Here is an 11,546-nt window from a genome sequence, read left to right as displayed (position 1 = left end):
AGGGCTAATGCTGGAGTAGATTTAATAATGAATAAAAAAATAGGAATGCAGGTAAGCTACTACAAACAGCATAGTGAATGAATTATTGTGGCCAAGATAGACATGAAGCCCAAGCCTACCACAGTAGTACAAGTTTATATGCCAACTACCTCTGCAGATGACGTAGAGATTGATGAAATGTATAATGAGATAAAAGAAATTATTCAGATGGTGAAGGGACAAGAAAATTCGATAGTAGGAAAAGGAAGAGAAGGAAATGTAGTAGGTGAATATGGAATGGGGGTAAGGAATGAAAGAGGAAGCCCTCTGGTAGAATTTTGCACAGAGCATAACATAATCATAGCTAACACTTGGTTCAAGAATCATGAAAGAAGGTTGTGGGAGAGGCCTTGAGATACTGGAAGGTTTCAGATAGATTATATTATGGTAAGGCAGAGATTTAGGAACCAGGTTTTAAATTGTAAGCTATTTCCAGGGGCAGATGTGGACTCAGGCCACAATCTATTGGTTATGAACTGTAGATTAAAACTGAAGAAACTGCAAAAAGATGGGAATTAAAGGAGATAGGACCTGGATAAACTGACAGAACCAGAGGTTGTAGAGTGTTTCAGGGAGAGCATAAGGGAACGATTGACAGGAATGGGGGAAAGAAATACAGTAGATGAAGAATGGGTAGCTTTGAGGGATGCAATACTGAAGGCAATAGATGCTCAAGTAGGTAAATTGATGAGGGTTAGTAGAAATCCTTAGGTAACAGAAGAAATATTGAATTTAATTGATGAAAGGAGACAATATAAAAATGCAGTAAATGAAGCAGGCAAAAAGGAATACAAACGTCTCAAAAATGAGATCGACAGGAAGTGCAAAATGGCTAAGCAAGGATGGCTAGAGACAAATGTAAGGGTGTAGAGACCTATATCACTAGGTGTAAGATAGATACTGCCTACAGGAAACGTAAGAGACCTTTGGAGAATAGAGAAACACTTGTATGCATATCAAGAACTCAGATGGAAACCTAGTTCTAAGCAAAGAAGGGAAAGGAGAAAGGTCGAGCCGCCCGCACGGTTTGAGGAATGCACAGCCCCTCCTGCCGGAGATTCAAGTCCTCCCTCAGGCATGGCTGTGTGTGTTGTTCTTAGCATAAGTTAGTTTAAGTAGTGTGCAAGTCTAGGGACCGATGACAGCAGTTTGCTCTCTTAGGAATTCATACACATTTGAACATTTTGAGCAGAAAGGTGGAAGGAGTATATAGAGGGTCTATACAAGGGCAATGTACTTGAGAAGAATATTATGGAAATGGAAGAGCTTGTAGACAAAGATGAAATGGGAGATATGATACGGCGTGAAGAGTTTGACAGAGCTCTGAAAGGCGTAAGTCAAAACAAGGCCCCGGGAGTAGACGGCATTCCATTAGAACTACTGATAACCTTGGGAGAGCCAGCCCTGACAAAACTCTACCATCTGGTGAGCAGGATGTATGAGACAGGCGAAATACCCTCAGACTTCAAGAAGAATATAATTCCAATCCCAAAGAAAGCAGATGCTGACAGATGTGAAAATTACCGAACTATCAGTTTAATAAGTCACGGCTGCAAAATACTAACACAGATCCTTTACAGACGAATGGAAAACCTGATGGAAGCTGAGCTCGTGGAAGAGCAGTTTGGTTTCCATAGAATTGTTGGAACACTTGAGGCAATACTGACCCTACGACTTACCTTAGACGATAGATTAAGGAAAGGCAAACCTATGTTTCTGGCATTTGTAGTCTTAGAGAAAGGTTTTGAAAATCTTGACTGGAATACTCTCTTTCAAATTATGATGGTGGCAGTGGTAAAATAGAGGGAGCGAAAGGCTCTTTACAATTAGTGCAGAAACCAGATGGCAGTTGTAAGAGTTGAGGGGCATGAAAGGGAGGTAGTGGTTGTGAATGGAGTGAGACAGGGTTGTACCCTGTCCACGATATTATTCAATGTCTATATTGAGCCAGCAGTAAAGGAAACAAAAGAAAAATTCAGAGTAGGTATTAAAATCCATGGAGAAGAAATAAAAACTTTGAGGTTCGCCGATGGCGTTGTAATTCTGTCAGAGACAGCAAAGGTCTTGGAAGAGCCATGGAACGGAATGGACAGTGTCTTGAAAGGAGGATTTAAGATGAACATCAACAAAAGCAAAACGAGGATAATGGAATGTAGTCAAATTAAATCGGGTGATGCTGCGGGAATTAGGTTAGGAAATGAGACACTTAAAGTAGTAAAGGAGTTTTGCTATTTCGGGAGCAAAGTAACTGATGATGGTCGAAGTAGAGAGGATATAAAATGTAGACTGGCAATGGCAAGGAAACTTTTTCTGAAGAAGAGGAATTCGTTAACATCGTGTGTAGATGTAAGTGTCAGGAAGTCGTTTCTGAAAGTATTTGTATGGAGTGTAGCCATGTATGGAAGTGAAACATGGACGATAAATAGTTTGGGCAAGATGAGAATAGAAGCTTTCAAAATGTGGTGCTACAGAAGAATGCTGAAGATTAGATGGTTAGATCACATAACTAATGAGGATGTACTGAATAGAATGGGCGAGAAGAGAAATTAGTGGCACAACTTTACTAGAAGAAGGGATCGGGTACTAGGACATGTTCTGAGGCATGAAGGGATCACCAATTTAGTATTGGAGGGTAAAAATTGTAGAGGGAGACCAAGAAATGAATACACGAAGCAGATTCAGAAGGATGTAGGTTGCTGTAGGTACTGGGAGGTGAAGAAGCTTGCACATGATAGAGTAGCATGGAGAGCTCCATCAAACCCATCTCTGGACTGTAGACCACCACAACAACAACATCCAAAAATAGTATTACAACATTTCTCAACCATGTCTTTCAGTAAAGGATTGTCTTTTATACATGGAAAAATAGTTATAATTTCATTTCATGCAATATTCCTAGAAAAATTAGTAGACTGAATGGTGCTTCAATGCACAATACTTTGCTTTCGTGTGTTTATGATTTCTATAAAAAGATCATTAGAAGACTTATGTTAGTAAATGGGATGCAAGTCTAAACATCTAAGATGACTCATTATTAGGTTTACCATATGTTTTTAGAGATCAACACAGACATAGGGTACATTAGCATATTTTTCGGGTTTAACACAGGATATATTTTTGAAATTACTTAAACTCAACAGTTCATTGAAACATTGAACTCTAATTATTCAGTTTTATTTTTCACTGTACAAAACGTTTTTTCACAAATGGTTTTGTTATGGGCAGTATAACAGTTTTGTATTTTTTCGCAGACTGCAAAAGATACTGAGGAAATTTGAGCACATTCACCTGACACGTTATAGAAATTTAAAAGTTTCATTTGAATTATCTCCTCCAGTCCAAAAGATCTTACGACAATGGGAACAAGTTTACTTCACTTCTGTTTGAGGTATCTGTCATTACTATTGCAGAATTAATGTGTTCTAGAGAATGCAACATCTCATAATGGTGAAATAATGCTAACAATAACTGTCTTGGTTTTGGTTCTAGCAGATATAAATTTTGGGTCATATAACTTTTTTAAGCATTTTAAATGTGTAGTCTTATGTTTTGACACTGAGTTAGTTTCTAGCTGTGTTGCATGAAAATGTAGCTTCTGTAGCAGCACACTATAGGTCACTGTTATTCCCATCTTGTGTTAAAAAAAATTTATAAATGGTATCTCATATCTGGTGAGGCAGTAGCATTAATAGCATTAGTATGTTAGGTGTTTTCACATGGCCTCTAAATTCTTCTGCACATAGTGTGCAATAAACAATTTCTACAATGCTGTCATTACACACTTTAAAGCTTTTGTTTTTGTTGTAGGTTAACATTCAACAAATACTATTTTTGCTCATTTCCAATAATTAGACAAAGGACTGATAGAGATAAAATGATGAAAAACATGTAAATGAGTTATTTGATACACAAAAACAATGTAAGCACATTGCCCCTGCTGTGTGGCCAAATGACTGACAGCGGCAGAACCGGTAGCCACACCTCTTCAGTGATGTCAGAACTTCTCCGAGGTCGACTGACAGATGGAGAACTGTAAGATAATGTTTAAAAATGCGTTGTCGAAGATATGGGTCAAAAATGTTTTTAAATATTGTAAGTCATAAAATTCACACCCTGGACAGCATTAAGAAACCAGGACTGTCTGGGCTAATCCTGGATGTATGTGAAGCCTGCTCATTATGTCAGAGAAATAGCCTAATAAAACTTTTTCTGAGTGAGTTATTCAAGGAAAAAAAAGGTCAAACACAAAATTGTAATCAACAAAAGTGTTCATACAAAATCCTGTCACCACCACATTAAAAAATATTTTCTCTTAAATCAACTCATCACAAAGTACAGGGTGTACATAAAGTCCGGGAACACTTACAATTATTTATTGCACTAGAACCAAACATTGTACAGATATCATATGTATGTCATTTTTAAGAGAAACCCTGAAAGTTTTTTTTTCATGGATACTGACACTGTAGTTTAGTAATTTGCTGATAGTCAGCACTAGTCGCAAACATGGTGAGTTCAGGTGCAGAGCGAGCTTTCTGTGTATTGGAGTTCGACAAAAACGAATGTGCTACAGCTGTTCAATGGATGTTTAGAACTAAGTATGGTAAGAAGCCACCAACAAGGAAGGCCATTAACCACAGGCACAACAAATTCATTACGACCGGTTGCTTGTGCCCAGCAAAGAGAAGCAGACATCCCAGTGTGAGTGAAGTGAATGTGGAGCATGAACGAGAGACATTCATAAGGAGTCCAAAGAAATCAGTGCATCATGCATCGCGTGAACTCAAAATGGCTCCATTGACAGTGTGGAAAGTCCTGTGACAGAAGCTGTCTATGAAACCATTCAAATTGGAGCTCGTGCAGAAGCTCAATGATGACGACAAAGACAAGCATTTTGAGTTTTGTTCACAGTTGCAACAATTGAATGGGGATGGGGATGACATTGTTGATCACTCAATTTTTAGCAATGAAGCCACTTTTCACACTAATGGTAAAGTGAACAGGCATAATTGTCAAATTTGGGGTACAAAGCATCCACACAAATGCATTGAATTTGAGCATGATTCCCCAAAGGTAAATGTTTTTTGTGCCTTGTCATGTCGAAAACTGTATGGGCCATTCTTCTTCACCGAGAGCACTGTCACTGGATATTCCTACTTGGACATGTTTCAGCAATGGCTGATGCCTCAAATTCAATCGGACTCTCCATTCATCTTTCAGCAGTATGGGGCTCCACCCCATTTTCATCGTGAAGTTCGTGGGTACCTGTACGCAGAGCTGCCACATCGATAGATTGGCCGTGCAACAGAAGGGGACAGCTGTTTCATGAAATGGCCTTCCTGATTACCAGATCTCACTCCGTGTGACTTTTTTCGATGGGGACACATTAAAGATCTGGTGTATGTACCGCCTCTACCATCTGATGTAGCAGAGCTCCAGGAGAGAATATGGGAAGCGACTGCCACAGCCAACGATGCCACACTGGGATGGGTATGGCAAGAATTTGATTACTGTACTGATGTCTGCCGGGTCACGCATGGTTCGCATATTGAATGTTTGTAAAAAAAAAAAAATAAATAAATAAATAAATAAATAAATTTCAGAGTTTCTCTTCAAAAAGCAATATGTATGATATCTGTACAATGTTTAGTTCTTGTGCAATAAATAATTGAAAGTGTTCCCGGACTTCATGTACACCCTGTACATCCTTTCAAAAAAGTTTATAGTATCTTTCTTCATTTTAATGGGATCTCATTTTCTTTTGACAAACAACTTGCTGGGGCATGCTCGGCCTAAGGAGCACAGCATATCCACAAGTGTGGTGACCAAATATGCAGGAGCCTAGCCCTGCATATAATACAGCAGGCACAGCAGAATTTGTTACAGCTTCACTCTCTATATGATGTGGAACTTTCTACATCTCAAACTGCATTTAGCTTGGCACATGAATATATGTATAAATGTGCCTATGTAAATTTACAAAACAGTTTTACAAGTTCAGGTACAATATTAAACTTTGCAAACCAGCAAAAATTATTTGATTCTTGACTAACTTCTATTTTCTGTTTGAAATTTTGCAAAACACATATTGTAAACAATTAGTTTCATATATCTGCCATATAAATTGTAGCCTCCCTACACTCCCCTTATTATCTTTGTTTTCCCCTTAGATCACATGATGGCAGCATAAGACTGTCAAAATTGGCCATCTTAAAGCAATAAAAGTGCCTACACTAAGATCGCAGTGTATGAAGTGAAGTGTATTCATTCTCAACCATACTGATTGCCCCCACAGTATGGCATGTGTACCTTACAAAATATCTTTTGGTGTTGGTGATGATTTTTGTAATATGCAAAATATAGCTGCAGATAATCATGTTTTTAGGTTAGAAGCTATGAGTAATACCATTAATCCCAATTATGTAAATTTTTTGTTGCAAATAATATGAATGAAAAAATGAAACAGGCTCCTATGTTTGTTGAACCTTGGGGGGAATAAGGAGGAATCTGATTTTGATTCTAGTGATTGGATAGCCAGGGTCAAGTGTGGGCACCTGATGGTTGGAAGTTTAGTAAACATGAAAATGCTGGGCAAAGCAGGGAACTAAGTGAAGAGAATTGTGAATACAAAGAGGTTTCTAAACAAGTATTTAACGAGGACAAAGATTTTAAATTATGGGGAGCGGGAGTATGTATTTATGATGTGGAAGGGTAGCATGGGGAACGATAGTACTGTGGATAATAATCCAGTTGATGGAAATAATGAGGAGGAGGATGATGATGATCAAACCTTCTTTATATATAATGATGTACTGTATATGAGAGGGAAGGGGAGGGGGGGTGGATAGTAGCGAAGTACGTACTGGATGGATGGTGATATATAAACGTATTGTGGAGTCAAAAGACTGGGTATGATTTGCAAAATTTCACCAACAATTTATAGCAGGACCATGAGAGAAAGAAAAGTATAGTTTTGCCAGAGAGTTGGGGAGATTAAGTGAAGTAAATTTAGAATTTAAAGAGGCCTTTAATTTAATATTTGCGGGAGGTGATGAGATAGAACTATTTAGTGTAAATTACATATGTACTATGACAAAAGACTGTGTACATGAGGTGGAGGAAGGTCTTTCAACCAAGACTGAATTAAGAAATAACTTTAACAAAAAATTTCAGCCTATAATAAATATTAAAGTGGGAGAAATATACGAGACTGGATAGTAGAGAATTTTCATGAGCGCATTATTAAGAGTACAGTTAAATTTTGAGTCACCAAATAAGAATAAAAAGTGCCACTGGGTATTACACTAAACCAGTAAGAAAGAAAGTAGTTTTAAGTGTAAGGATTGATGGAGAATTATTAAATCAAACTTTTCTTTTTGGTACCTAATTTGAGCTGAAACGTGGTGCTTGGTAAAGACTTGCTGAGTAAATATGGGGCAAATGTATACTATAAAAATAAGCTACTTCAAATAAATTTTCATGAGCGCATTATTAAGAGTACAGTTAAATTTTGAGTCACCAAATAAGAATAAAAAGTGCCACTGGGTATTACACTAAACCAGTAAGAAAGAAAGTAGTTTTAAGTGTAAGGATTGATGGAGAATTATTAAATCAAACTTTTCTTTTTGGTACCTAATTTGAGCTGAAACGTGGTGCTTGGTAAAGACTTGCTGAGTAAATATGGGGCAAATGTATACTATAAAAATAAGCTACTTCAAATAAATGGTGGATGTGTCAGGAAGAAAGTTGAGTTTAAGGGTGATTTACCAAATAGGTTAAAAGGAGTCTGCAATGTACACCAGTACATACAGTATCTGAAGAGTTAGTTTATAGTTTGCTTTAATTTTTTGAATATTATTATACATGTGTGTTTAGAGGTAAGGTTTTGAAGAAGCACTGAGTGAAAACTAAATATACCAACATCAGAGGCTTACAGTGTGGTGAATGAATTTATATGAAGTGAATAATTTTCTTATACATAGGTTCAGAGTTTTGTGGTTTATATTCTCGTGTGTGTTAGGTTAATTTTGTGGGGGGTCAGTTTATGGTATATGATACCTTTATTTTAAAATTCTGGAGAGGTAATTTTACTGTGGGGATGTATATTTTGTGGGTGTATTTAATGTGGAATTGTTAGATGTAAGAATTTTGGATGGCGTAACTATATGTATTTTTGTTTCAATGTGGGAGTTTGAAAATGTGAGCTACAAGCCAAGGGGAGAGCAAAGCATTGTTAAATATGGTGCAACAGCTGTAATTATTGTGTGATAACTGAAAATGTTAATTTGAATATGCAAAGGAGATAAGTTGAAATGAGAATTATTGTATACTGTAGTTGGATGAGTGTTTTTGATTTGATCACACATGAAACTTCTTTTGGTACTCCAGGATCCATCTGGTAATTGAAAAGTGTCAGCTGATGATTATGAAAATGATATAAAAGCAATATAAAGTTATGGCATAAGATTTTTGCATCACTTAAGTTTTTGCATAAGTTGTTATTTTGGTTTGTGGGGTTGTCTATTCTTTGTGGTTTGAATATTTTCAATTATAGTATTGCATGCTGCTTTAATATGTTGTTTTTCTTTACATTGATATTAACCCATTAGCACCACAATTTATTTATTTTTTGCAATTTTTTATGTATTTTTGATTTATTATTTATCAAGGCCAATTAAATAAATGAAATACCGCGTGAAAATAATTAGCAAGCACATATGTATAGAATAGATGGATTATTAGATGAAGAGTATGCCATATATCTAGTGGGAATGAAACAGGATGAAACACTCACTGCATAATCCTACTTTGCAGTTTGAGCACATTGTTCTTACTATCAACTTACAGCTATTTCCAGCACTCCTTTTCTTTTTCATCTCTTCTGTGTGTTGAATAAAATGATCAGTCTGGTCGAGCCTTAAAGAATTGGACATATGGTTAACTGTTGAAGCCTTTGATGCAGATATTCTTCCAGCTCCTTTGGATGGACTTGGGACCTACATAACAGCACATTTGCTGTTTCCCTCCTGAATTGTAGTTGAGAAATTTTTGGTCTGCCACATTTATTATACAGAATCCAACAGTTCTGCATAGCTACACCAAGAATCCATATCAACAGGGGCCTACACCATTTCTTGTTACGAATTCCAATTCTGTAGCACCATAGATTTTTGTCCATTTAGTCTGTTCATCTCATGTGCATGTTATGCTTTGCACTTACGTGAAGCCTCAGGATTGCCATATTCCCCTTTGCTTTCTGAAAAAAAATCACTTAACCATACCAACAGATTGACTGGCTCATGAAGAGGAGAGTATTGTGACGACCGCATTGTCCCTTCAATTAACATACAGCAGTCCAGCATTTCTGTCAGTTACTGTTTCATAGTACCAACAATTTTTCTTGAAAAAATAACCTTTACTTTGAAGTGTGCAGTTTTTTGGAATTGTGTTTCAACTGTGCACACCCAGGAATTTTATAAATGAAAAAGTGCAGATCCATATATACATTGTGCATGAAGACTGTATAATGTAACTCCCTCGTCTCTTCTGGAATTTCATCAAGTAATTCCAGTAAGGGGCTCACTGCTTTACCAAATGCTTTTCCATACTTCGTGTTTGCTTTTGGACTTTTTCCTAGTAAAGTTTAAAATTGACTGAACTGCCATTCTTAGTGCTGAGCCTCCATATTTTGTACCCAAATCATATTGCCTTACCTCCTAACAAACTGCTTGCAACTGTGGCAGTCAAAATATTTGTCATATACCAGATGCTCATCAAGTACAAAATTATCTTTACACCACTTCTTTAGCATTTTCATAACAGGATGGATTTTCCAAGCCTTATCGTTAGGGTCAATTTTGGTGTAATTAGCATAGTGCAAAAATGGACAGATTTGTAGCAATCTATCCTGCCTCATTGGAGTTACACACAGCTCAGTTCTTCATGCCATCGTTACTATCCCTGTAATGTTTTTTAGATAGCAAAATATTGTACCCACTAACAAACAAAATCCCAGTGAAGCATTTAATCTCATCAGCTGTTATATTTGGATGTGGACAGTTAATAAGTAATGCATAACATATTGTTTCATCAACCAAATGCTCAATTACCTCCTTAAGTATAAACCTTTCAAAAATCTCCAAAGCAGACACACTATTATATGTAGAATAATCAGCTTCGGGAAATGAAGTATGGGATTCAATGTCAAAATCTGTTCCATTTATCCACTGCAGAGGACCTGCTTCTCTCTTATTGCTTCATTTTGCTATCTTTGACTATGAAGGGGTTGGTAAGTACCATCATTGGTTGAAGGTAGGATAGAATGTGGAGCTGGATCAGGCAAAGGTGAAGGTCCTGCCAATGAAGTGGCTGTGTCATAATCAATGCCCAGTCTTTTGTTATTGGGAACTCTAACTTCTGCATTAATCCTTAACTGCTGAGCTGATAAATTATCAAGAAATCTGTAATGATACAGTCAAAACTGGTAAGTGAGATATAAAATGTTAATTGCAAAATCGTGAATTATATGGGAAATAACATACTCACTCACCCTCATTCTCATATAGTGAATCCTCATCTGTTTCTATGTTGATTTCTGGAGGCTCCATGAAAATATCTCCAGTCATATCCTCATCTAGTAATGTTTCTAAGGCTTCATCAAGTGAAAAGTATGGCCTAAAATATAAAGGGAACAATTAAAAATAATAAAGTTAGCGCAAATGCCTAGTGTTGCCTTATGGCAACAGCAGTGTTCAAACTATGACATGCTGGTCATTATGTACTCAGATTACTAAATACCATATCATCACATTCAGCAATGTATCTGCAACACCAACACATAATATATCCAGAAAAACAATTTTAAATGCTCAAAATAAGCTTACTTGAAGTGCACACTCATGTTTCTTGCAGTGTCTTGTTATTTGATAATAGCATAACAATAGATGGACAGAAACCAATAATGACCATACTGCTGAGTTCCACATTTCTCTCTGCATAGAAGAAAATGCTTCCCACCACTTTAGCTTGAAATTTGAATACACAGAAAAATATTTAGTAGAGTTGTGTGCAGCATTGCCATATGGCAACACGAGGCATTAATGGGTTAGCTGTTGAGATACAATAGTCAGTTTTTGGTTTGCATCTTTAACTATTTTTCATGGATTTTTTAAAATTTAAACTTGTGAAAAAATTAAAACAATGTGAGAAGTAAACATTATTACACCACAAATCTCCAAATTCCTGCCTGCGTTATTGAATTTGTGACAATTTATTTAGGATGATGGATGCATTGGTTGGCTCCTGGGCAGTGACACAGTCAACAATCTAAAATCCAACCATGCATTAAGAAGCCCTACGAACAGTGCTTTTCCCACTTTTATTCAATTTTTTATTTGTGCTGATGTACATGTGGGCTCACTGTTGTTATTTGGTAGTCTCAACAGTGTTTAGCTTCACCCTTGGTCAATTACTTACCAAAAATGGGTCAGCAAGAAGAACATTTCATG

This window comes from Schistocerca cancellata, chromosome 2 (genome assembly GCF_023864275.1).
Source record: "Schistocerca cancellata isolate TAMUIC-IGC-003103 chromosome 2, iqSchCanc2.1, whole genome shotgun sequence".
NCBI classification, from domain to species: domain Eukaryota; kingdom Metazoa; phylum Arthropoda; class Insecta; order Orthoptera; family Acrididae; genus Schistocerca; species Schistocerca cancellata.
Note: the sequence above shows the minus strand (reverse complement) of the source record.